The 27,696-nt window shown below is 35.7% G+C and overlaps 1 protein-coding gene across 3 annotated transcripts in view; it reads left to right on the forward strand.

The window, feature by feature from the left end:
- The first annotated feature begins 258 nt into the window (after positions 1 to 258).
- Positions 259 to 27,696, forward strand: part of PlexA (plexin A) — a 119,588-nt gene continuing 92,150 nt past the window's right edge. For 2 of the 3 annotated variants that reach the window (XM_066399088.1, XM_066399091.1), the window contains exon 1: positions 259 to 734. The gene's annotated coding sequence lies outside the window, so the exon portion shown is untranslated. The remainder of the gene's footprint in view (positions 735 to 27,696) is intronic. The other variant, XM_066399089.1, reaches the window with a different exon arrangement.

The raw sequence follows: 27,696 nt of genomic DNA on the forward strand, positions 1-27,696 counted from the left end.
GCAAATTCCAACAAGGAAATTAAATATTTACATAAACATTATCAAATAAATATATGTAAATACAGCGAACCAACACTGGTTAAAACCAATCCCAAAAGGTTTTGTTACGATATTCTCATTCAGTAGACGAATCGTATGAAAACATTGCAACACGGTATAAGACATATTCTAAAGCCAGGCTTGGAAGAGCATGACAGGTAGGCGCTTGCGTCATGTAGGGTGGGGTGTAGCAAGTCTGGTTGGTTCCGAGGCGAGACGGTATTCAGCCGAATCCGACACGAATCAGTTTCGCGTTTGCTGTCTGTTTGAGGACTTGTTATCTCAAATCGTCACGTCGATCTAGTCATTAGACAGTTCTTGGTACTAACCTCAAGTCGTGATATGAATATAAACATTGTCGCCGCTCAGTCAAAGTGAACTTAAACAAAAAGTCCCAGTTCTCGTATTGGCCGCAAACTGTCAACAAAAACTTTTAGTGGACAAAACCATTTCTAACCTCAACTCGTTGGACTTTGGTGATTTTTAAATAAGTTTTTAGTGGTATGTTGGTTTTTCTTTAAGTGTGTGTTAATGTTTATCGATGTGCTAGGCTAACAACGTAAAAACTGACGGCGAATGTGTTTCTGTTTGCATTTTTCAAGCGAGAACCAGTGTCGAAAAATTGTCGTTTAGGCGCATGCCATGTGCTTTAACGTCCAAACCCAGCGATAAACCAAAAGAAGTCTCCTCACTAGGTAAAAATAAAGTTTTCTCAGATTTAGGTAGTTACACACGTACAGCACATAATATGTTTTGAAATCATGATTAAAAAATAGGCGGCCGCTCTCAGCGCCACGCACTACGGTATGTCAATGGAACTACTCAAGTTAAAGGCTTTTACCAGACACGGCATTCCGAAGTCTGCCCCTGACTTTTATTATTCCCAGCGTTATGGCCGACCTTATGGTTTTCTTGCATGTTTTTTCGATTGACAGCGTCTCAAATAAGCTTTCTACGTTCACTCATTATAGACAAATGTTCGACAAATTCCTCCCAGACCAATTTGTGTGGGCTTTGTTTCCTGTGCCCAGGGTTGAATAAAAAGTGACAGTTCACGGCACGGCATCAGCATTTTTGATGCATGCGTAGGTGTGTTCATGTTCTTCAACCTTAAAAAACTGTCTTTAACTTTGTAATCGATGTGTACGCCAGTGTTCGAAACATCTCCCGACTCATAATATTATAGTTAATCAATATCTCCCAGCCGCTCTCTCATTAAAATACAATTTCACGTAAATAGTGAGCAGTCTCTGCGGGAATGGTTTTCTTCCTAGACACATTTACCTACTACTCAAATACTTAGAAAGGTCAATTCGTGGTTAATACTAGATATCTTATTATACTAGAATATCGCTCCATAAAATAGAAAGAGTTTTGGAAAAACTTATCCTGTAAAACGAACCATTAATACCTATCAACGCAATCACGTACAGTAGAATAGGTATATGAGAATGGTGATGGACTTACTAACTCTAACAAATTCCCTGGAGCTTAGTATTGGAAATGTGTTTCAGCACCAAGCTAAATGCAGAAGCATGGAATCGGCACTAGAATCAGATCCTATAGCTGCTACCTCTTAATTATTAATTATTTTACGTAGTCAATTATCTTTTCATGTAGCTAAATACCATGTAGATAGTAGATAGAAAGACTCATCAGCTCCTTGGTGAGTGTCACACTTTTCCAAATCAACATTTCCTATACTGCACTTATGAAACTAAGCTGTATTCATTGTGGATGTAGAGGTTTTGAATTACGCCCATACGTTACCCAATAACGTTTTTAATTGTAAATCCAAGTATGGCTCCATTCATATTCTGATATGTCAAAATTCTATCGCCAATCAACTTCTGCGTGAACACAACCATTACCATCAACCATATTCGAGTATTCTAACGTGCCTTCCATATCTTCTCATAGGTAAAAGCATAAGGTTTTATGTTATATTTCAACTCATTGTTCTGATGGCATAATCAATGGTACAATATATATACTAATAACTCCCAATTGACGAACAACTACCGCCTTGCAGAAAGCTTTAATTTTTATGGTGCATTGGAAATTACACTGCATTGAATTTTAGAATCAATGGACCGTCAAGTGTGAAGAAATCGCTAACAAAAAAGCAGTAATTACCTGGTCAATTGTTAAAGTGTAAATTGTATCAAGCCCAGTGTTAATTCACCGTCTCACGTAGGTGGCCTGAAAATTATGTGAAACTGCAAAATCCTGGAATATTTTCCTTTAATTCATCCCTTTATAAAAATGAAGTGTTTTATCGGGTTGTCGGATGTTTTTATCGGGTTTTGTGCAAAAAAATATTGACTTCATATTAATCTCTATGAACCATAAATGGATATGATTGTTCAAAATGTAGCATGCCATGAATTAGGCTCGGATTATGATTTGGCTACCATTCTTCATTTGTAAGAGGAGAACCTCCCATAAATCTAATCTTGAATTTTTGAGTTGATGGCAAAGCAGTGTGAAATTCTCGAATTATCCACTTTAGAAGAAACCTTACCATTAAGACTAGGAAGATGCCGTCATTTTGGATAGTTTTAATTTCGAGTGAATGGCAACATTCACTTTTAGAAATTAGAAATTTTGCAAGAAGATACATAAAGTCTATTAAAACATGTAAGCATGATTAAATTGACAAATGAATATGATGTAATGGGTAAAATGTTATTTTAGTAGAGAGTGATACATCCATGTTCAATGTAGTTTTGTTAATGACACCTTTTACCCGTGAATTCGAATTATATCATCAGTTGCAATTAATGTATGTTAATGTTTCGCATGCCAAATGTGTTAGACCGTTTGAGGTGTTCAGAAGTAGGTAATTCGCACCAATTTTTATGTAAAGGAAATTATGTCAAATTTATAAGAAATTTTCTTGAAAATTGGTGCAGATATAGCGTATGTTTTTTTCTTGTATGTTCTGTAGTGAATATTTTTAAGGTTATATGTGCTATATAGGATGCATACCAATTTATTACATCGTAGGTAGTAAATAAAATACTACCTAAATGTAAAGTGTGGTCATTGGTATTTTAAATTTGTGTTGGCTTAAGTTGCATTGCTGCCGGGAAATACAAAACCCATTTTATAACAATGCCGTTATTAACACGTTCCCTCAGTAACCACAGGAAATTGATTATTTCCTATAGGTGGTAATTAAAGTTATTATTAAGGATGCATTTAGCAAAGGCTATCTGAGCTCATAAATGTTTGATTTGGTATGGGCTCAGATGTCTAAATTTGTCTATACTTTTGTGTACAGATAGTTTTTAAAGCTGCTGTACAAGCAATGTTCTATACTCTGCTAGGCATCTTAGTCACGATAGCATGTGAGCATTACACTGAAAAGACTACTCAGATTTCAAGATTTAACGCCAATACACACACACATGGAAATCCATATGGCCTCCGGTAGTGTTTTTATTATAGCTTCCAGGACATAAAGCAATGTCGGTTCAGCATTCGTTGACACACAATGTTAAGAATTTGTAAAATATAGTCGCCGAAAACCATTAGAGATGGCCTCTAAAGAAACCGAAAATATAGACTAAAATATATGCACCTTGGTTAAATACTGAGGTAAATGGCCCACACTGACAACAGACCGGCGAATGGTATAGTCTTGTATTAATAAAACGGCCGAGTAAGTGCACATGCGCCAGCTAAGTTGGTTGGAACAGAAAATTATTTTTCGTGCTTTGAGAGAATATCAGTGAAATTACCTTTATGACACAATAGCAAATCGAAAGTGAAAGTATAGTTCCCCTTTCATAAAATTTACGTGTTTGCCAGCTGTATTTTCCTGGCCATCTGGGTGACAATAAAAGATAAGGATAATCGGTCAACCACTCTCGTTAACAATATGAAGGACAGCCAGTTTTTATTTTTCTAATATTTGGATGTTTCTTTTCCGTGTTAAACCATGGGGTAGTGGTCATATTTACTCTGCGCTTTAAACATTAAAAAAAATTCCGCTTACCATCCATTTGATTCATGACATTATCAGATATTTAGGTCACTTTCGGTCGTTTGCAGTTTTCCATAGGTTTACTATGAATGTCAACTAGTAAGTGTCAGTGCGGTTCTATAGAGAAAGAGTTAATTCATATACAGCTGGGTATGTGTGTTTGAGAAGTAAAAATTGGTGCTACGATCATCAGTCCATGCGACACGAATTAATGATCCGATTCATGAAATGCGAAAGGTTATAGAAACATCGTTTTGGCCATACATAAATTTATTTGCATCGTGATCCAGACCCTACAGCGGTTTCTTTACTTAGTGCCAATTAAGAAGCTCGATTACAAAACTGAGACCTGGCCTTTCTAAGGTCGGTAAGTTAACTATCTTCTGACCCGAGAATCCACCGCACAGTTTCTTCCTATAATTAAGCCTTAGTTTAACGCTTGATAGAAATTTCTAACCATCATCTATTATTGCATCTCCTTCTGTTATTGGGGATCTTCTATTGCATATGTGTCCATACAGTGGGTGTGGTCCGTCCTCTCTCTGTTATCTGCGAATTATTACCCCAAACTTTAGAACTATACTATAACATTTCGCATTAACAGCTCCGAAGGACGAAGGGTAAGTTTCATCCGTGACCAGCCTCGAGCTATCAGGAGACCATGACATACTGTAATTTCCCAGCACCCAGTCTGTAGTTTGAGATCAATTCCGTTCTGTCCAGTGGGTTTGACTGTAGATCTGAAATGGAGAATTGTCATATCTGATTGACGCCCTTCTAAAAACATTCGTTATGCTAATACAGTGTTTCCTGAGCTTTGTCCATTTTTACCCATCATGCATATGAGAACCCCACATGTTATTATATATTTGGATGGCTCTCTCGCATGCCTAAAGGGCATACACCGCATTTTTGAGGTAAATTTACTGAATGTATTATATATTTATTAAATTAACTCCCATATTCCAAGAAATCTAAACCCTAGTGCAAACGAATAAACATACCTGCTCTTACGTAATGAGTCTGGCTCACACAATGAATGGTATAATTCTAAGATTTGTACGTCCAAGGACTTCGAATAAAATTATTTCGAGACAAATAACTATTTGTATGTTGTAGGCACTTTCATTGAGAAGGTTGTTTGTTCCTGGTCATGGTATAAACATCTTTCTTGTTAATTTGACTCTCCTGCCTCTAAAGGATCAATATTCCCGAGCTGGACGTATCTGGCTCTTAAAAATCTTTTTGCTCGTCGATGGGCAACAGGGAATTTAGAACCCGATTATGATAGAAATTAATGTCGACTGGGACGACGTCATTACTTTCATAAGGGGATCACACTTACACAAAGAATACGTGCAGCACTGCCTGATTGGGCTTACCGAATATTAAAGTGAAACCACAAAAAATGCGGATTATTTTTCAGTGTTAGAGGAGACAGGCCATTTCAGTTCTCTCGGACATTTTTTGTCCTTTAAGGTGACTTTATCTTATAGTTGATATAAACCTTCAAATTACTCAAAATATTACGTCATATGTGCAAATTTAAGTATTAAATTATTACTCTGAACCTTGGGTATTGCACAGCTTTGTGTATGTGTAGGATTCGGTTATTATACACAATGTGAATACTTACGTTTACCTACACTGCAAGATCATATTGTGCCTACGGACGTTCGGAGATGTATGAATGCATTTTAACGAAATGTCTTCAGGAAATGCACTGCAATTGAACAAGAAATTTAAAGATAAATAAGACACAAGTTAAGGAAAAAGAGGCTCCATGAGACAACCTTCCGAAAAAGAAGCCTGCGACTCTATTGATTTTTCGCCTAATGCCCGTTTGAAAATGCTGTCGTTTTTTGATTATGGAAGGGCTTTATTTCAAATAATCTTTCCTAAATGAAAGCGCTGTGTGGGTTATTGGAATATTTATTTTTCCAAAGTAATATTCGGGTGTAAAGCTCGTGGAAGTATTTCCTAAGCCGATGCCATTTGGTACTTATGCTTTTATTTGGTCATTAATGCCAGGGCAAATAAGTAAACGAAAATGGAACTTTATTGGAAATGCCGAGCCGAAATTCGGGAATAACAGTCTGAAAATGGAAACAGGTAGATTAAGCGGAAATAATCTCTCATCAAGAACAATAAAAGACGTATGCATTAAACATTTTTACGATAAAAAGTTCAATAAAATTTATCAGTAATGAGTTAACTGCTTCCTGGGCAGTATCGGGAATCTGATTGACTAACGGTCAGCGTTCTTTACATTACAATACACATCGTCAACTTTACCAAAAACGTAAAAATTTTGAACTAATTCATTCTACTATATGTATATCAATCGTAAGAAATAGCAGAGAAGCTGTTTGTTGTAAATATACGTAATTATATGTGGTAAATCTTTGAAACTTGATAAAAACAAGTTAGTTTTCGATTAGCGATGTAAATTTTAATCAACTTTTCCCATTTGGCTTTCGGAGGTTAATAGGTGCACATGTTGATTTCTAGGGTTGATTATTTTTTGCAATTGAATACGTTTTTCAGAGTTTTCTGATGATTTTTTTATTCGCATCCTTTTTTTGCATTTGACTCCATCATTTGCATTCGAATTGTTTTCTTTTACATTCGAATACTTCTCTCACCTCTCCCCAGGCTTATTTATAATCAAATGCATTCGAAATCTAAGAAGGAAATCTATTTAGGGATTCAAATGTTTTTGCTAGTTACCATTTTCTTTTTTCTGTTTTTACTGCATAAAATGTTGTTTCTTATTCCGATAGAATATTAGGTGCTAATCCAACCTCACACCACCTCCTTTGTCGACGAAGAAGAAGATATCCGATTCTCTTCTTCGTCAAGGATGCTGGAGGTTGTTAAGACTATACAAGTCGGTGCATGTCGAGCGATTTGTGACTGAACCTTTGTTCGACACTTGAGGACCGCCGCAATGTGGCCGCACCTCCAGCTTTAACTCGTTCGGTGTTTTCGTTCATGCGGAATAAGCCTAATCCTAAACTAGTAGGATCTAGTTGCCATCAAAAAGGACTTAAACTCTTGAATTTAATGTACCGATATTCTCAACTACTTAACTGGTGCTAAAAATTTGAATTCAAAATTGACTTGAGAGTTAAAACATTCAACATCTTAGATACAGAAACATAACGCAAGGAAATGTATCAATAAATGCTATTAAATATGTTCACAAACTCCTGCAGTTTTTTCTACATTGTATTGCGTATCAGGGTTGCACAAACGGCCTTTTCTAATATTGATCAAATATTAGCATTTTTCTGCGAAAATGAATTTGCCATTATCGCCCTGGGCGATTAAAATTCTTTGCCATCGGCATCTTCGTTTTTAATTATTTTTCATATATTTGAGCGCGACTCATGCCTTAGAGAAAATTCAGAGAAAAATTATTGAGAAAATTCCTGAATTGCAAAGCAGCCCTTCACTTTATTGGATTATCTAGATAGATTTTAAACGGGAAAAAATTGCAGATTTTAGTTTTTATTGGGCACGTTTAATAAGGGAGGAAATAAAAGACATTTCCAAGGAATACTTAGTGAGTGGAGAAGTGGGATATTTTTTCGAAAACCAGGTATACGAAATTATGTCTTTAAGCCTCTCATTGCGATGTGAAATTACAAGATTTTTAATGGCTTTTTAACTAAATTATTTTTCCCACTTTTGCCTCTTCGATAAATTCAGCCCGGGGGAAATCTCTTCATACCTACCCTCAGTTCACTCCAACCTTGGGTTAAACGTTGCGCCCCATATTAAATTCGATGATTTTTTTTCGGTAATTTTATCCTTCAATCGATTGGAAGTAAACATCCGATTCTTACCAAAGGAATGTATTCATTTACATACTTTACAAGGTAACTCTTACTACTCCCCTGATTAAAATTACAGATCCATCAATATATATGTTAATCTGTACATGCATTATAATTAACCGATGATTTTCTATTTACTTGGGCGTTTTGTTTAATGAACGTAACAACAATGCATCGGCAAATGCGAATTAACGATAATAATTTTGGCATAGCCAAGCGGCAATTTCAGAAATGTAATTCTGGGATTTTGCCCTTGTTTTATTCAATTTCGATTCAAAAGCCCGGTCTAACTCCTAGTTAATACACTTATGTGTTTATATTTATCTTCAGGCAGAACAGATAATGTAATTATGAAACCGTTACAAATTGTGATTTATTTTGGTTCAATTTATCGTCAGAGAATATACAAGATCTGTTTCATGCCCCATTAACTTTCTCAAATTCAATTTTGAGTAAGACATTAGATTGGTTTATTAGGCATGCAATGCTTAGAATTAAAATAAAAGTTTGATTCTATTGATTCTATTGCGTGTGGTGCCTTGCTGCTATTACATGTCACACGTTGCTATACAAATTACTACTTCACTATGTAGTACATTAGGTTGCAGCTTATGGTCAGTTTCACAAGAATCATAAAAAAATTACATGCACATACAGAAATCCTAGAAACACGAACTGAGAAGAATTCGGAAATACACTGCAGGTTCTTCTGACAAAAGCTGGCTGCGCAGCAGATATATGCAAGTTATTGAAGGGAACTGCCCGGTAAAAAGGAAAAAGATCAGCGGATATTCGTCCTATTGGAACTCCTTCCTGGAACGACAAAGTCCTTCGATTGTCCAATGGGGTTAAAACTCTGGGCGAATGGAATGAATCCAGGAGAGTCTGTAGAAAGTTGGTGAGGATTCTGTCCGGGGACAAGCGAAGAATCGGAAATTTATCCACAGTACCACCTGCTACAGCACCATACAATTTCCTCCTGTGGCAACGAGGCACTGGAGTTTCTGGCGAACTGCCCTTGTCCAGACAGCCGTCTATTGAATGGAGACAGGTCTCCTCGTCTTATATCCATCTGCCGGTCAAATGGACTCGGAAGGACCTAGTATAGAAATCCAGAGACATGAGGTCTACTCAGATCAGAGTAACTGAACAAGACATCTCTTAGTAAGGTGGGGTGGTCAGTTTCGCCAAGGGCCCATACTAAGAGGAATTTAGCAAGGGTGTGTGACAATAGGCTTCAAACTGCAGTGGAGAACTGTTTGCTAATCTGTTTCAATAGCAATTCGTGACAAAATGGCGGTTGATGAAGCTTGGATTTAGATGAAAAGATGATAGACAATCAATAAAAAAAATTTTCACTGTTAGCTTTAAAAGACTTCTTTATTGGGTATGTCGAATGACGAATAAAGAAGTACGATTTCTCGCCTTTTTTTTAACACAGTTGATTAGCGATTTAATAATTACACATATAGGACTCATTACTTACCTAGCGAGCTAATCGGCCACAAAGTCGTTATCATTTCTATTATTGTTTTATTTATAGTTACCATGGATATGAATGTGAAATCAAACGCCACTACTGATGTTATAATTGAAAACGTGTTATCTTTTAGTGTTTGGATATAGTTTTTGCGTAATTTAGGTACGAATAAATCATATATACATCGTGAAGTGAATGCGCTGAATATGTCTCCTTTACCTGAAAAAAATCAGCTACTTGTGTATGACCATGCTGATACCTCAATGTATGCAAATTAGAATGAAACAGAAATCGATAGTATTCATAATTTTCTATTGGGTATAATCCATAAGTATGAAATATTAGTTAAATAAACCAAACATAACGTCAAAATAAGCGCTAATTTGACAGATTTGCGATACTCATTAGGTTAATTTGACATAGGATTTTGATGATTTGAGAAAAAAACATCAAAATTTGCAAATAAAATCTCTTTCCATCACTAGAATCGTGTATGGTGCGGCAGTGATGGATAGGATGGCTGTATTGTTCGAGGCCGAAATTCAAGCACGACGCCGTAGGCAGAATGATGTTCAATCGTCCGAGAGTGATATGGACAATTCGCCGGAGTTGTACAGTTTATTTTTTCGTTTATTGACCTGCCTACAACTAATCAAGGGGTCAATAAAAATGCAAACTGTCATTGGTCGGTTTCATATTGCAATTATTGAACCGCTAACACGACTTTATACGAGATGCGGCGAGTCAGTATAATTGCGAGTTATTATTGGTCAGTTTCCATATCTCACGGGTTTAATTTGAACTGACCAATCACATGCGATAAAATCTATTTCAGTTCATCTTACTTACATATCTGTTCAGTCAAATATGCGGCAAACGGCATACTGTAGTAGGGGAGTAGCTAATAGTTTATTATGCACCAGGGTTGTAAAGTGCATCATTACAACACGAACGTCTAGTTTAAATCCCGAAGCGTGAAGCGCTGAGAGGTTTAAGCTGCGAGGGTGAAGTACTCAGAAGCGTGATGTATATACGATTTTTAACGCTATTTCATTTAACTAGAATTTAATTATATTGAACTAAATCAAGCTTTAATTAAATCCCAATCACAGAAGGATAACGAGCTTTAAATCATGGTGACGTTTATGTGACATTCTTTTCCATGAAAATCATAGATAAAACAACCATATAGTTGATGGTGACACTATGGCCGATTAGTTCTCTACGTAAATAACGAACCATACTAACTGTTAAAAAAAAAGGCGAGAAAACGTAGTTATTCGACACAGCAAATAATTGTGTCTTTTGAAGCTAGCAGGAAAAAAATGAAATTATTGACCGATCGAAATGTAACACACTTTCGCATATTTGTTTTATTTTTTTTTGTATCCATATACATTTTTCCCTTATGTAGATATTAATTGAAAATATCTCGGAAACGGCTGGAGATACAGAGATAGGACCAAAGATTTTTAATGAATTTATCGTACTCAACAACCCCGGGGAGCGATTGCAAGCCGATAAATCAAAACTGTGAGATTTCTTCCCTATTCGGAAAATAAAAAATTATTTTTAAATATCTTGTAAAATAGAAACAAACGACTTTTATAAGACAGCAGCATTTAACTGAATCGCTCTGTTCTTTTATCCACTAGCACGCTACACTCATCTGTGTTAATGTTTCTGACACACCCAGTAAATCCTTATAGATATGATTCTAGAAGTACCTAACAAATTCATACCCGGGTAGGAAATCAAAAATCATCAACACAGGTTAATACGAATTGATTCGAATTTATTCTGCCGAAATTTGATAGAAAGCTTAAGGGTTCCACGTTAAAATGTACATTAATTTCCCTCTTGTTCACCCTATGTCTCTTACCTATAATTACCTAGAACACAAGACACCTCGAAAGGTCGGCTCGATCTGAAGTATCGGAAATGTCCTATTTCCTCCTGCTATCGTGTTTAATTAATATGAGCTACATAGGTACCTGTACATCTTCATGCTTTTCATTACTGCCAATGTCCAAGTTTTGACCACCCTCACCAGCAATTATAGAGACTGTGTGGCATTTTGGTTCGGTTCTAAGAATATTGTGACGTACCGGCCTAAAACGACCCTAAAAAAAGCCCCATTAGGTCACAGTTATTGAGCATTAGTAAATGTGGGCTTTCTCTATTTAGGATTTTCATGTTTTAATTTAGTTCCAGCGCGATTTTATTAGTTATTTTTACTTTTACCTCTTCTAATGTGCTGCGCCACGTTCTTCAATTCCCATTCCAAGCGATGCAGAATCACGGAACTTCATGATGAAGAAACTTTTTCGCCAAAGCTTAAAACATTATTACTTTTCTGGCCCTCATTTACTGCTATAAAATTTAATTAGAAATCGTGAAACTCAATTTTAATTTATCAGTTAATTAAATATTCAAAAAATACCCGGAAGGCATATGAAGTATCTGTACAGAAACCGAGCAAATTAGTTTTCAAATTACTGTAGCGCTTTACGGGCATTTGTGGATGACACATTTAAGTCAAAAATGGATTTGTGCCCGATCGTTAGTGCAAAAATTATTGAGGAATTCAGATAACATGTCAATCTCACTGATGTTGACTGAGTTGTAGTTGGGCCGGCGGGCTTGGAATTAAGTCGCGTTACACAAATTACAGAGTTGACTCATGAAGCTGACCACATTTCAACGAGGTCGAAGTTCACGTGAACGGTATTGGCATGCACATAAAGGTGAGAGGATAATTTCCTTACATCCAGATGAATTTTCAAATAACAAACTGTTGTAATCTGCCCAGAAACTTGTGCGCCACAATTACAACCTGTGACAATTATTACGGCCGATGTAAAATGTCATGCCATTCTTACTTGGATATTTAAATCACAATAATCATGTAACATGACAACTGGCATCGAGATAACACCGCCTGACATGTGCATGCAGATCATGCCATAAACGTAAACCGTAAGTTGAAATATTGAATACGAGGAATAATTCTGCTTCAACCTCATAGTTTGTCAGGTAAATGCTGATGGTTACATTTTAATATGATTTTTATACGAGATATGACTTTCGTGGGGTTTTATTTTCAACTGTGGCCTTATTTTTTGACCGGGGAAGAAGCGTCGTCTGGTCCAGGGTCACACCATCGAAAATCCATTTAGAACCTTATTTATTCAAGCTCATGCATCGTATGACACCTTAAACGAAACTATGAGTTGCGTAACCTGTTTTCTCTTTAAAACATGTTTATCGAAAACCACATCTCGCCCAGCCCGAAGATCAACACCTACTAGCTAACATTTAACTGTATAAACATGTTGCTATAATCATTACAATATTAAGATTAATGTTTCTGAGCTTCTTCTTCCTATTTGTAATATCTCTTGGGTAGGAAGTATTAAGTTCAAATGTTGTGTTGCAGATATAAAATACTCCCAACATTTTGATGCTTTCGAGGGATGATGGAAAATTAATAGCCCGAATTTTGTTTGAATTGCAAGTATTCGAGAGAGATTTAGAGCTGGCATAATCTTGTGGAAGTCCTGGTTAGCCTCGTCTTGATGATAAGCTGAGGAAGAATTAGATAGTTGAGCTTAGAAGATAAATTTTATTACCAAAGAGTTGAGTGTACCGAGAGAAGCGTGAAGATACAACGGAATTGAATCTGAAAGGCAGCGGCGTACTGGCCACAACGACCGATTGGCTGCTTTAAGTTTTATTAAATTGTTGCCCCTTTTTGACGAAATTTCCATAACAAAGTCCATTTAGATAAGTAAAAACATGTCTGATAATGACAAATAGCGAATCGCGCGTTCGTGCACATTTCACAACCAGTCCCAGCAAAGTATGAAATTGCCAATTTAAAGATGATGCATTAAATAAGATTCTACTTAAACTCGTCGACTTTGTCGACTGCTCGACAAAGCACATCAAATGAGAAGAATTTAAGGATTTGGAAACTACTGATACTTTGATTCAGAAGATCTCAGCAATTCTCATAGAGATACGCGACCCTTCCTTGTTTTTTAGCTTTATTACATATTCCTTGATTGAATTTCATTTCTTCTTCTGCTCAACAAAAAAAGTGAAAAAGCTACACTATAAAACCGCGTCGAAAGTATATTTAAGTAAGATTGCTTATTTTTAAAATGATTTCTCGCGGTGCGAGACTTATAAACATAAACCTCCCCTATATAAGGGTATGGAATGGAATTTCCTCGAGAACTTTTCGAATCAGCTTTTTAAATGATCTGATAAATTTCCATCTTTGCGCGCAACACTATTTTATGTTTTCATTAATTTTCCCCCTCAGATGAGTCCACTTGAAATCACTTGAGCTATTCCGGTTAGTTTGTAACCATTAAAATTAGCTCCTATTTACTACATCAAAGTAGTTTATGCGATAATCTGCCTACGTAGCATTTATGGTTTTACCTTATCTGTGGAAGTTATCAGCTTACTTAAAAAGGAGTGCTTAAATGAATCATGACTTTAGGAATATCGCGAAAACACTGAAAAGAATTGTTAACATTTTTGTTATTTCTTCTAGCAAATGGATTTTTAGCAGGCTAATAACGAGAAATTGTGTTTCGATGACATAAATCTTCAATAAGTTCTCTGTCTCTATTAGCTTTTTCAGAAATCTCGAGTTTGAGTTTAGAGAGTTGTTGAGAGCAACATTAGCTTTTACGGGGATTTCATTAGGAGGTTCAAACAATAGAGAGACAGAAAATTGTTAATATGGGACGAATTTATTGGATGATAAGAGAATTAAAACGTTTCGAGAATCCGAAAAATTTGACATCTTTTTCATGTGGAACGCGTTAGTTATAAAAGTGTCTTTTATAAATCTAGTTGTTTATACAATCGAGTTCACCAAATATGTAATCATTGTGTAATCATCATCTATTTTATCGCTTTATATAAATGCGTTATATCAAATGAACTACTATAAGCAGAATTTGAATTATTTCCTTCTCTTTTATGAGTATCTTCAGCATTAGAAACTCAATTAATGCCATCAGAAAAATTTCTGACTAATTAGTCGATATTTGGATTTTTTGGTGATTTTCTCTCAAAGTCCCATTATCATAAATTCTTAATTTCATCTAACCTCCTCAAAAGTTCCCACTATTTCAAGTTGGTTTCAGGTCTCAGTAGGTCAAGTAACTCATTTCCTGAATCATTAGCGCCTATAGCTCATACAGCATATTAAACCTCCTTAAATTAGCAAGATTTTCTCCCCTTGCCACCAAAATGATTCTCGCAACTTCTCACAGCAAAATCACCAATCTCAAACTAAAATGCCTCTATAGCAAGTTTTATTTAACGTATTTGAATGCAACTTGAAACCGCCGAATCGTTGAACCTCAATATAAAGAAAGCCGTTTAAAATAGTGTTTTGTTTGTGTTTTATAAAATCGATTTACGGTATTCATGATTAATGGACGTCAAATCGCAAACCCCTGCGAATAGTGGATTTTATGTTTGACTTGTTTTGTTAAATTCTCATGACCCTCATCAAATGACCTGGTTGACTTTGAACTACTCTTGCCAATTTTTTATTAAAAATAGGAAACAGGCAAAATAAAATTCGTAAAATTACGTCGAATGCCCATCGACAGTTATATTGGATTGTATCAAAGGTAATGAAGAGTTGCCTTATTTGGTACGTCACAACGGTATTTTATTGCATTTTTATTCAATTTAGTTTGCCCTTACGGGGTTTTCTGTTTAAGTTTTACGTGATCATTATTCAGGGTATATGCCACAAATTTTCGGTTTTGTAGTAAAACAAAAGGCTAATATGCAAAGCAGTTCTCGTTTAGCTCTAAGTTTAATATATCCGCCATACGGCACACTACTTAACATACATTTGAATGAGTTCTGCAAACTTTGGGTGTAAATAATTTCAGTTTTTATTGCACCGTAAACTCGTTTTAAAATTTTGTTTGCGTGCATTTCATTGAATGTATTCGAGGTAAACGGGGTTATTAGCGGAGACAAAAAACAAAATACGTACACTCGATTAGGGAAAGTGGGGTCACCGCTAATGTATCTATAGATTATTGTGTAAAGCTTTTTATTCATATCTACATGTGGAGCATGATCCCAAATTAATGTTTCATGTCGTTAGTCAAACGAGTGATATAGAACTAGATATCAAATGGACGGTAAACTCGTTTGGGAAGTCAATTCTAGTATCGTGTAGATTGAAGTTGTATAAAAAAAATATTAAAAGTCAGAATCGATCAATTATGAATTCAGCTATAAAAATCACGTGCACTGAAAATTTCTAATCCCCGACATCAGAGAGACAGCATAAAAATCGCGAGTACGTGCAAAGTCTTGCTGCAATTTCTATGAACATGCTGGAAATGGTCGTATTAAACGAAGTATACAATCGATATAAAACTCCAGTATGGTTCTTATGAGAGGTTATTACGAATTACGTAACTTTAATAAGAATGTATTGTCGACCCAGTAGGGTGGGAATGTATTTTTAAACAACAAGTGTAGTGATACATGCAAATTGCTGCTCTTCGATGGAGTGCAGTTGTTGTTTAGACAAGTAATTACCGGATTTCACCAATAAAATAAAAACAATTGTTCGTCGCTAATTAAAAGCGTTATAGCAATATGGCGAAAAAGATGAGCCAGGTGTAGTTATATCGAGAAATGCGTTTAAATTGTGTATTCAATAACCCTTTCTATCGGATTAAAACAGGCACGTAATCCCAACGAATCCATTTTTCAGTGATAAATCTTCAACGTTTAGCCCATTAGGGCCGGACCTAAAAGTGATAAATATTAAAATTTAATCAGTAACCATCAATATTCCAAAGCCTATCAGCTTTAAACGCACTAGCAATTTTACCTTTATAAATTGAAGTATAGAGTCAGCGGAAGAAAATAAAAAGAAAATAAATAAGTGCTTACTTCAGATTAACTAGATAATTGATTAAAATCCAGTGAGCAGTCCATAACACCGAGTTTATAATTTTAGATTCTTATAGAATTTTTAGAAAGCACAAATTAATTTTCGATGAACGGGCATCACATTCTACACGATACAGAACTGTTATTATGAGTGGGGCGTCGATCAATGAGGAATTTGATTTTTTAATTTTTGAGCAAAAAAAGAGAGACATTTTTTGTAACTCCACGAGTCGAATGAGGCGGAGTCGAGCACCAGATTTTCCATACCATAAGGCATCACATTTCACTTTCATCTTTTAATAGGTCCTGCATCACAGCGATATGTCATTTCCACTCGAAGTAGCCTGAATAATAAATTTCTGGTTATTTGTTTTTAATTTACGAATAATAATAATAAGAGAGATAATTAAATTAATGCCTAAACAACACATTAGCTTTCCCATTAATTTAAATATTGTTCAGTAATATGACAAAAATAAAATAGTATTTTTAGATAATATGCACTAAAATCGATTCTGTGTTATTACAGGGATATGCATCATGCACGAACATAAAAGGCGACTTTTATCGTTTTTACCACGGTTAAAGATATTATTTATATATTTTTGATGACGTCGGATATCTTTACATTTTTTCGTAATTAATTATACCAGATCGACGAGTATGACTTATAGAGCTATGCGGCTTCCCAGTCAGGAGCGTATCTATGGTCAGTCTGGTCAGCTGGGTGTGTCAGTTTAATGGTCGATATGAGTATAATAAATCTAGTCTCTAGAAGTTAATTATTAGCCATTTATTTTTGGAAAGTTATCTTATGCTTTACGGCTTCAATTTCGCTTGCCATCAAACACTTTTCATTATTCAGGCCGCTTATTGTTTACTTGCAAGTGGGCTTATGTGTGGAGGCTTTGGGTTGATTTTCTTTCAAATCCGCAATTACCCGCTATGATAGTACATAATAGATGTAAAATCGATTTAATGAATGTTTCGCATTATAAAATATATCAATACATGTAGTGTTCTCAACGGTAGTAGTGTTCTTTGTTTCAGTTAATTACCACAAGTTCAATATGTAGCGAGGAATGGTACTAATTTAATTAAATCATAAATAAACATTTAATTTTACCCGAAGGTTAAATACGCTTTCATTCATTAACATCACCTGGCAATTGTAACGTTTTATTGCATTCGCATGATATAACGCGACTTTACTCATTGTGTCAATATACATCACGTCTTTTGTTAAATAGATTATCTTGATTCTGGCCGGATATTAGTTGTCTGTTTTAATACTTTATTTTAATTTTTATGCGCGAATGGCCGGAGCAACTTTCACTTTTACGATCGGCCGGACGTTAGTTCATTCGAAAATGATCGGAATTAAGCTGCAAAATAATCAACAGGAACTCGTTGAGTTGGGAATTTTACAGCTCCCAATTGAGGAAAATAAATAAAATATAATTAAAACCAGGTAGATATGTAATATGGCTTAGAAAGGAAAAATGAAAGAGGAATACAACAGTGAAGTACGCATGTAATTCAAATAGTCCCATTTCAATGCTTCGACTGTGCTAAGTGATTCATGGCCATAGAACTTCGCAACACGGCAGAGAAAAAATTTAATTTAGGCCGCCCCTAATTGAGATTATGTGGGGAAGCGCAGGACGTGGGGGTGGCGTAATAATGAAAAGGAAGGTAGAGGAGAAGTCATGAAGGAAGCCTTGCAGGATGCCAGAACTTATCAAACAAATTTACACTTCCAGAAAATATGGCAAAAATGAATACGTATTTAGGTTACGCCATCGCCAGCCAGCATAATAAGATCCGGCAATGAGATTTGTAGGCGACGAATAGTACTTGACAAATAAAGTAATTTTAGAAGCAGTTCTGGCTCTACGAAGATATTATTCAATCTAACAAGTTTCCTTCGTATTAGATTTCTTGAAAATTATTATGTGACCAATTCAGATAAAAGTTTACTTTTTCTGTCATAGATTAAGAGGCACAATGGATTCCTTACCCCCCATCGATAAAAATGCCACATCCCATTACCAGCACAAATATTTGGCCAAAACGCCCATAACTCTATGGTATTCATAGTATTTACTTTCTCAACAATAACTCTTATTTCTGCCTTAGCTCATCACTTTAACGGTTTTTTTTTTTGGTTTATTAGATAAACGAACAGGCACGAAGTCAACGAACACAAATACTAAATTGTGTTTATTTAAAATTAACATTCTACCTGAGAGGCCAGAGTTCCGGAACAGTTTACATATTGGCCGTACCTTAGGAATACAGCCTCGTAATTGGAATGTTCGTTAGATAGGAATCAAATCTATGTTTCAACTCTTCTTTATGCTCATCTCCAGAACTACATATTGCCATACTCGAGCCATAAAAAGATTTTAAGTAATTATGCAAATTTAAGGAATGTTTAATGTTTAATCTACACCTAGCAGTTTACCATTTCCAGCCAGGCCTTAAGTGTACAGACAGCATTCAATGGGCCTGTTCACCTTAAATGAATTGAAAAGTGATGTTTCGTTTAAATTAATGTTTATACACTCAACAAAGTGCATACAATGTTTGAAATAAATATTATGACGTGATAAGCCGCAGAAGGGAGTGGTTGAATGCAGCTTTAGAAAACGTAATATACCAAGAATCCGAGACGAAAAGTTTCACTCGTAATGGTTTCGTTTTCACACAAAAATGTGCCAGATGTGTGAGGTTGTTCCCTGCATCCTGAGGTTTTAGCCTACTGCCTCAATCTATGATTGTTCTGGGGGATACTGACTTGTTTGGAGTTTTCTCCTTCACATACCTCCTGGTTAGGCATTTGAGCATGGTCCATCGAACTCGGCAAAGTGCATTTCGTATAGAGCAGGAACTATTTCAAATAGTCCATTTTCAATGGCGTCAGTTGAATCAGTAAAATTAACAACAAATGTTATTTATATTAGCTAAAATAATATAACCGATAAAAGGTTTTAATCCCAAAAGTTAATTAAATACTGTGATTACAAGAGATCTCTATTGTAATTAAATAGTGTAAGGCTTATTAATTATTCTTCAATCGGTAGTGACATCGGACAGATTTATGAAGACTGCCATATTGAGCAATTCCAGTTGGTAGAACAAGCAAAAGTAAATGTTAAGTACTTCAGGTACACTAGCAACTTCAAAAGGTCAAGGCAAAGAATATCGCACCATTTTTTTAACACTTCTTTTGTCGACTAACGAATGAATCAAAATGATCAATTGTACAGCTAATGCATCACCGAAAGGTACTTCATCATCCTTAACTTCATCGTTAATTGTCTGTGCTCCCGCTTGGTCATTGCGATGTGCAATGAATCGACTGGTTGTAGAACATTTCCCGATCAACAGTTCTATTTTGAGAATCAGTATTAAGTCCGTGAAAAATGTCTTCTTGATTTATCTTGGAGTTTCGCATGTCTACCTGTGACTTCGAGGAAATTTCCCAAAATGCGGTTTGATAGAGTTGAAAGTATAAATTTGTGTGAAATTAATGCTTATTCAAGAATCGGTATAACTCGATTCGATAGATTTTGGCGAATATCTGTCTCCGAAGGCTTTCACTGTCGGTTAGAATATCCGGACGCTTCGTTTACAACTCCTACATTCTGCTTGGGAGCTAAAGAATCCATTGATGAATTTGTCCCTTGAACCCTTGTTTGGCCATAGCCATTCCAACCAAACACCCTTGCTAAATGATTCAGTTTCCAGCTCTCTTTTTCCGGCAATTCAATTCAATACCGCCGCCACTTCTTTTCTCCAGTTTCCAACAATTCGCAAATTCTCTTCGCTAGTTCAGATCGAGGCTTCACAGCTCCCCTTCCTTTGACTCGGATGGTGCTTCGAACCTTTATTCAAATAACGATCACTTTTAAGTCTTTTTCGATCGCGAAATGAATTTTTGAATTTCCGGAATTGGGATGTGGTTTTTAAGAAGAAAGTTACATCTGAACGTGTGATCTCAAACGTTTCACTACTGAAATGCGAAGGGTACCGCCCAGCCAGTCGATCGAAAGATCTCTCTGAAGACTCTCTTACTTTTACTGATAACAAGAAAGCAGCAGCGATTAGGAAAAACACATTCTAGATAAAAAGTTTCGAAACTTATCAAGAGATCCGATTTTCGAACGATTTCGCGAAATCTGCCAAACATTCTAGACTCTATGGCATTTTAGAGATATTTTGTATGCCGCGTTGTTGTCAGCTCATTCCGTGGAACCAAAGCTTCGTTTCTCCCAACAAAATATACAAATGATGTTTTCGGCATTAGCACACATTTACAGCAAACTTCCGCTATTATTGCTGCGCCATGCGGATCAAATTTTTTAACAAAGCATATTTAGTGATTCATTAGAACTGAAGTCATGTTACATTTAGCGCAATTTCGCGACAAGAACGCTAATATAGGTCTTTATCTAATACACAAAGCTCTCTAAATCAAACGTGAAACGTTCTTAAACGTAAAACTCCTTAAACTGCATGTTTCTTACATCTGGTTCTTTTCTGGTAAAGACCCTTTCGATGAGCTTGTTTATTGCCCTAATTTCGAGTGGGTAGTTTCGCGACCTCACCGCAGACATTGTTGACTTAAACTGCTGCGTTTCCACGCTGTGTTATCACGATTTTTAGTCTGTATCCGAAATTGAAAGCGAAAGATGAAGGTTCAGAAGAGCGCTTTTCCAAATTTGCTATGCCGTGCCGTTACGTCCAAACACATCTCTTAAACTCACGTAACATGTAATGTATTTCTGTTGCGATGTACAGTAATGTTAAAACAAGGTTGCAACTATTTTTGTCACGTGTTGTAATCAGTTTGTCAGGTTTTTATTTCCGAAGCAAAAGCTGCAATATTGTAACAGTGCGCTTGGCTTTTATTGCCCATCTATACGAAATATTGCATGAAACACGAATATAAAGGAATGCTCGAAGTTGCCTTACACCTCTGTAATATTCTAACAGTACTTTCTGAGTTGAAATTACAATTTCCATTAATAGATTCCGCATCTTCCTAATAATATGGTCAAGGAAGTTACTCGCTGTTAAATGATGAGTTTGACCCGGGTCCGTGCAGCCATATGGCGAATTGATGATTAGGTTAATAAGGTAGTGGTTCGAGTTCCGTGGCTGTGCTGTGAGATATTGCTTGTCCAAATATAAACCAATTTAGATGCAGTTTTGGGATATAAGTTTCAAAAAATACGTCAGCTCATAGCGACAAACTATGTTTAATGGGGGTTCATATTTCAAAACTTTGTTGACAAACTTTTTCTAGAACATACTGTATTTAAGCGCTAACCGACGCCGGATTCCTGGATTTGGCATACAGCCAGCTTTTTCTAATGTGTGTGATAACTTCCTTATTCAGTAGTTGAACTTGAATAATCGTCGCTCCTGATAAAGGCGGTTTGTTATTTCGGCCTTAAAATTTATTGCTCTCCTATTTCCTTTAAATTAATTTGTTTCTAAATTTGGCCATCATTTAAACGACTACAAGAATTGATTGTGCGCTGAACAGACGACTAAATCACAATTAGCTGAGTATTGTCTCGAATGTGCTTCATATTTTTGAAAGCCGTCCTTATAGTGCATAATGTTTGGTGCCACCTCTAAATGTCCTAAATAAATTTGCTATCTCGCAGAATGATAATAAATCACGTGAATTTGTATTTATAATGTATATATGAGTTTGTGTATTCTTTTATCAAAATTACTCTAATTTTATTAACATTCGTCTTCTAGAAGGAAACAAAAAAGATGTTCAATTGTGAGGTTCACTAAATGTGAAAAATGAGATAATAGAGAAGCCTTAAGGGTATTTTTGGCCACGTGCAATGGTTTGACTCTTGGCGGGAGACCCATTGGGGCGTCTTTAACCACCAGACCCTCAAGGCAAACTAGAGATGTGATTTTATCCAATAACATATGATTATTATTGGATTTCTGTATGATCTCATGTTTCTGTGAATGATGAAAAGTGAAAATTGAACATTTTAAATATTCATATTTCTCATCTCCAAAGCTCCAATATTTAAAAAAAACAACCTATACCTATCCATTCTTTTTTAAACTTTCTCTAGCCCTAGGAACCAGTAATCTCAATTTGTCACTCCTCCTTCATGCCATTGCATTTTTTCACTTCTAGAGTGTTATTTTGATCGGCAATTTATTTCTAAAACATGGATTCCCATATGAAGTTCACGGTAACGTTTCAGGAAGTCATTCATAAAAAGTGACAGTGTATTTATTACAGCGGATCCATGTAAAAAGCAAATCCTTTTCAGTCTAAAGTAAGCACTGATAAGGTGGTTCGGTGCCTTATTGATGCTATTGAATTTAGCACCATCGTCTGCAGCACAAAATTCCCTTTGTTTGCTTAATGTAATATTTTGTAATCTATGCCGCTTGAGATGACTCGACTTATTAAAGCAAAAATTTAATTTCAATTCGGAATTCAATTATTTATGGTCTATTCATTTCCGCTTCAATGCCCACTTAAGCAAATTTAACTAGAGTGCAATAATATTGATTCTCCCATATTTTAATTCTCTAAAATTCCCTAAAAACCTTATCGTATTGAAACAGTGAATTATCGGTACATTTACCCTTTAATTTAATTTCACGCTATATTTTTGAACTGAGTATATATAAAATTCTTATTAGCACATGACATGAACGCACTGCATTTTGTTGAATTTAAGCGGTGTATCTCTAATTCTTATATCATCCAGTAACGTTGAAGATGTGCCATTTTGCAACTGTCGAAAATGAACATTTCTTCCTTGAGACCAAAATTTGATACTTTTCTCGCGACGCCTGGCGAAAGTGAACATAGTGAAACGAGGTAGTAGTCGCGAAAACAAATTTAAACACACGCCTCTGTTACGAATTCCTAACAAACATGTGCGTTAGGAAAAATAAATTAATGATAGATGCAGGCGCAATAAACCAGTTTGGCAAAAGATCAATTATATGGTAATATTCTATTGTATTAGTCGATTAGAGAACATATGTTCCTGCCAATAACTGAGCTATATCCTATGTGTCTCGAAAACAGCAAAAATATATAATCTGTAAATTTTCAATTAATAATGCGTCGTTATCTACGACCACTATTACTACCAAACAAACCTTTGAAAACCGGTACAAATCTGATATTAGTGAGAAATTCAGAGACTACGAGAAAACAAGGCTTAATCCTTAACGAATGACATGGAGTCTGTCAGACTCTGCAAGTTTTAGCCTACTTTAATTATCCAGATTTATTACATCGCGCGATTTTTATTTTTTTTTGAGTTTCGAGCTTTAAGGTCTCTCTCTATGAGTCTTCGTATCATGGTATTGTCGACCCAAATCGCAAAGACCTATGTAATAATTGGTACCATGAGACATACAGCGATTTTAGTGATTTGAAATGTTTCGGGTAAAAGTGCGGTGTTGTGAACTGTTTGAAGTGCGTATTTCATTGTTCTATATTTAATTAATTATAAAAAACGATTAAATTAGTTTAAATAATTCATAGTCACATATCGAATTACATCTGGCACGTTTCAGCGTGATATGTGATTAGCCTGTAATAATTAATCACAGTCTCAAAAGCGATATCATTACGAGTGACCGACATTGAATTAATATTTTCATGACTGCACTTCAAGCGTATATATTATACTGAGCCGTACTGGCCAATCGCATCACGGCGATTTACCGGCTGCCCGGACATATTGATAACGGCCCGTTACAAGTTTTGCTGCATAGGGCCAGATGACTATTACAAGTCGCGCTGTACGATTCATGCGTAGAGCCGGTACATTTATCTTTGATGAGAAGTGTTGTTGTTTTCACAGTTGTTTTAAGTTGGTTTTCACTTAAAGTCGACAATCCCTGGTGATTCGGCACGCCACGCCGCATTCTAGACAATGCCAGTCGTGTACTCTTTCGGTCTGAGATTAAGTACAGTACATGGAGGATATTACGGCTCTCGGATGACATCCAACAAAGATTAGAAGAAACGAAAGACTACTCATTAGAAGAGCATCATGATTTGCGATCTTCTTAAATTAATGGAAAAACGCAATAAAAAGCTTCAAAAATTCAACGAAACGAAGGCACCGGAACAACGATGGAGCTATAGAATAATAGCGAACATTTTATGAAGAGTCCTAAGTTCTATAGAAGAAAATCTGTTCAGGAAAGACCGGAGTTTTGAAGTTGCTCTAAGGTCGGCTTCGTTTTTTGGCATAATAAGGACAGTGGAGGGGTAACGACATTTCACGGACCAGAGAGAGAGGAATGAATAGAAGTCATGGAATGATGGACCTATTATTGCCCTGCTGCTTGGAAGGTTCTTACTTTATGATTTTGCAGGATTTTTAAACTAAATATGTAAAATCTGTGCAATTATGAAATTCACAATGGAAACTGAAAAAAATAGCTGTCTTCAATTTCTGAATTTGCTAGTAGTAAGTCGGAAGGTTGCATAAGGACGTCGGTTTATCATAAGCACACGCAAACGGAACAACATCTAAACTTAGTTTGAAACCCTTCTTTTCATTTATATAAGCGTGTCACAACAATATACAGAGCCATAAAAATATTGAGAAGACTTGATGCAGAAGTGTTACACTGAGAAAACTATATCGACGGCTTTTTGGGGATGTCAGAAACAAGAACTATGTCAAAATACTGAAAAATCCCAGGCTTCATCCACATACTTTTTTTGTAGAAATATTATGATTTGACTAAACATAGTCTGGTTTATTTCGCGAACAATGGCAAATACAAAGAAAAAACAAATTTAAAAAATCAAATTTTATCATCCTGATGTTTCGGAAATTCGTATTTTCGACATCATATGTTTACTTGAACTTTTATTTTACCTTTTTAAGGGCAGAATGCGCTACCGAAAGTGACAAAACGACTTAAGAAGAAGTACTTCTGACGATTTGGTATCTTCATCAGCAACCATTCATAGAGGACTTGACTCCGCAACGCTGGGAGATAGGAACAAAAAGAGACAAAAAGTTTCTTGCGTGCTTTACTAGAATTTAAAAATATTACACTCACTTAATAAAATATTTAAATGGCTTTAGAAGAATGACTGAGAGAATTCTAAAAACCACACTAATTTCATGGAAGGAAACAATTTTATACCCTAGTGTCCATATATCAACCCCGCCTGATAGCATTATTTATTTCACTCGTATATACCAGCAGGTATGTTTTTTTACAGACCTAATGACACTAATGGGCTTTATTAGATTTATATTTTTTCGCATCATTAGGGATACACTGTTTCGCTTTAGTTGTATTGCCAGGTTCAGCAGTGCAGAGAGAGCATAAAAATATAGCCACGTTGAGATCACTAGGCAGAAATACAAAAAGCAGGTCATGAGCCATAAAACTTCCTTTTTTAAAATACTCCCGAGTACCTACTAAACCTTTTTACCCAAGAATTTTATTCCCTCCGTAGAAAATAGCAGTTTTCTGAAGAGCGAGGCGAAAGAATTAATGGACCAAGTAACCATATGAAACAGTTAGGTCCTTATTTTTGGGAACCTTTACTAAATATTATTAAATCCGAGAAGCAAACCGACGTTTATGGTCGACAACACCAGCTCAGAGAAATAATAAAATTGCTGACCAGATGATATACCGGAGACAGTTCTATGAATTAGGGGTAATTTCTATCCGAAGCATACCCTATTCGACATCCCTAAAATTTTATGGGTTTTGGTCAGAGTTTTATCGTTTTACTGCTATGTTTTAAGGTTCGTAAATTTTGGCAAGACCTAAAGCTCCAGAAATAAAAAACAAAATTCATTAGCGTTCGTTTCAACTTTCTTACGTTAATCGTGAAGAGTGTTACTCAAAATAATAATTTAAATAGCGTTTCCGTTCTTAGTCGTCAATAATGAAGTCATTTTCTATTATTACTCTAAAAAACTCGTCTTGCGTACTTAGAAAAAGAAGGAGCATTAGCACTCGCACTCATTCACGGCTAGTCTGAGAACAAAAAAATTATACCGGTTTATAGCCGGGTATACACTAGATCGGTCAACTTGGAAATATTGTTAAATGTATAGTAAGCACTTACATACCTACGTGTTTGTTCACTGGGTTGTTAACGAGCCCCACTAGGATGTGAAAACAGCAAAGTGTTGTTAAATATATGGCTAAATGTTAGAAATATCGCTCAAAAACACAGGCCATAAGTCACTATCACACGCGTCTATCTTAGTCTTTCATCCCCAGATTATGATCGTCCAGTCACCTTTCTTACATTTCCATCGGTTTGTAATGTTCAAGTCCTTCAGACACTCGGAATTTTTTGTATTTTTTTTTTCTAGTGAAACTGCATTTTTGTGAATGAATGAGACACCCTGTACATTTTTTCATTTTTGAGTTCGTCCCGAAATTGAAAGAATATTTCATATGACATTCCCTATTGCAATTTTTAACGGTTTTCGAGATAATTGCGTTTAATAAATCATGCCGGAGCATGCACTTTCGGGGACGTAACATGAAAAAGGTTTCAGTTAGAACGAAACGCTTTACACTTTTTCATATTATGCCTTGTATTTTTATGAGTAATCTAAATGTACAGGATGTCTCAAAATGCGTGTAAAGGTTTTGACAAGACATTCGACGCTCTGTATGTTATTCGGTATTTTACGGATCATTTGGGGTCTTTCTTCTCGCAGATTCCCATGATTATTCGAAGATGTTTTTTGGACATAATCTATAATTAATAATTTATATTTACCTAGCAAAGCATGAAAATATAAAGGTTATTGATTGTCATCAGATCAAAGATGTTTTCAGAGCTAGTTCATAAAGCATATTTTATTAAAGGAGACACAGAAAGTATCTTGTCGAACCGTGCCTTTTAATGTCATATTTATCATAGTCTGGTAAAAATATATATCTAGTAATAAAATGTCCGGAGGCTAAAACAATTTGAATATCTTCTTACATTAAGTTGCACTACCTGTTTTGAGACATTTAAACAAAGTTTTCGTAGAAACGCTACTTGAGAAGTCTCTTTTGGAGGCACTTATGTATACCTGTGGCACATAAGTATAAAATTTTAATGTTTATCGTATGAGGATTGGCTTGGGGACCTGAATCAGGTTTTCAGAGCGTTTTCCTTCCTTACAATTGAGTAATTTTGCTTAATCAGAATGCGAACCCCAGACGGTCTTTAATTGCCCTCATTATTCTAGACCCACAATTATTATCGCTGCTATTTTTAGGGATACTTTCATTAAATTATTAAGGTGTTTCCAAGGTGCGTGCTGGATTGCTATAAAGTATACAATCTGCCTTCTTGATCGTTTTTGGTTATAATG

The sequence above is a fragment of the Euwallacea similis genome, chromosome 18, assembly GCF_039881205.1.
Source record: "Euwallacea similis isolate ESF13 chromosome 18, ESF131.1, whole genome shotgun sequence".
Classification (NCBI taxonomy): domain Eukaryota; kingdom Metazoa; phylum Arthropoda; class Insecta; order Coleoptera; family Curculionidae; genus Euwallacea; species Euwallacea similis.